Below are 1515 nucleotides of genomic sequence, written 5' to 3' on the forward strand. Positions count from 1 at the left end.
CAGATCAATATTGAAATTCAAGCGCACACGTTGGCACTTGCTATAGAATTAGCGTTGAGCTGCAACGACCTGCATAGTTGCTCAATATTCATTCATTGTGGTGTTGCATGTGGGTTGTATTCCGGTGATGCATTTTTCTGCATCCTATTGCAAATATTTTCATATGAAAGTTAACTTAGTCTGATCCAAATCCTCCCGTGTATATTCATCATCTCTGTATATTTAATATTTACCCTCTCGTCCTAATTTCTTTCCATTGCAGATGTTTACACATAAATGTCAAAGTTTCCTTTAATGATCTGGCTGCCTTACAATATGCCTTTCATAGCTTATCTCTTCTGCACTATGCTCCATGCTCTGTGACTGTCGTATGTGGCCTGTTCTGTGTTATACTGTACGTTTGACCTTGGACTCTCTGTGTATAAGATTTCGAACTGTTGTGAAGCTCAGAGTCGTAAATGGTATTAAAGGCGTTACATGTTTGCCCAAGTTACTACGTGACTTTTGGGTAATGAGCTCTGTAGGCTTCATATTAGCTTTTAATTAATCATAAGATAGGCCTATAAAATGAGAGCTAGTAATCGAAATCCTTTCGATTTTCGAGTTTTCTTATTTCTACTTCCTTTTGTATTTCTCCATTCCCTTAACCCCCCTACTTTCTTGTCGACGTGTTAATACTAGAGCGAATTTGTTTTATTCAGAGCTTAAATCTCCGTTTCCTTATTTGGGAAGCAGTGCAGGGTAATCGGCTGTTGTGGCGAAGTTATGATCGAGGCTAACAAACTGCACTTACTCTGTCACTGTTCTTATATAACTGTTGATTATGAGTCATTTTACTCTTCTGCTATTTTTATCTATTCCTTTTGTGTCCTCTTTCTTCTGTTTTCTCTTCTTCCCCCTCCCTTCCTCAGTTCGAGTTGGACACATACACCGTTACAATCTCTGCTTTTTCTCTATGTATTCATATCTATGTGATTTTGCAAGTCTATCTGTCGATTGGATTTATGAATATGTACTACATTCATGCCTTCCACAAATACTCAAAGACTTTAATTGAGAGATAAAAATTACTTAACCAGAATGAAATCTAAGACGCAGTATGCATAAACCTAAAGTGTTTAATCAGTTCTGAATTTTATTATCCGCCTTGAGATACGTAAAAAAGATAACACACAGATAACAGAATGCACCTGCGTGAACCTTTTATATAATACAAGTATTGTATTAAAGGTAATGTTGTACAAAAACCGGTCTAACATAGACCTCTTACAGAACATTTCCAGTAGCTAGGCATGTTATTATTGACATACTGAATAAACGTATTAATTCTTATAACCCAAATCTTTTGTTTTCCTGAAAATTATCTTTAAAACAAACCAATCCTTCGTTGTAGTATTAGTTAAGGAGATTTGCCTTTGTTAATGGAATAAAACTATAAACCAAAAGGAAAATTTATTTATCTAAAGACCTAAGTGTTAGTGGCGTTTTACAGGGCGTGGACTGGTTCCCCGATGA

The sequence above is a fragment of the Penaeus monodon genome, chromosome 19 (assembly GCF_015228065.2).
Source record: "Penaeus monodon isolate SGIC_2016 chromosome 19, NSTDA_Pmon_1, whole genome shotgun sequence".
Lineage (NCBI taxonomy): Eukaryota > Metazoa > Arthropoda > Malacostraca > Decapoda > Penaeidae > Penaeus > Penaeus monodon.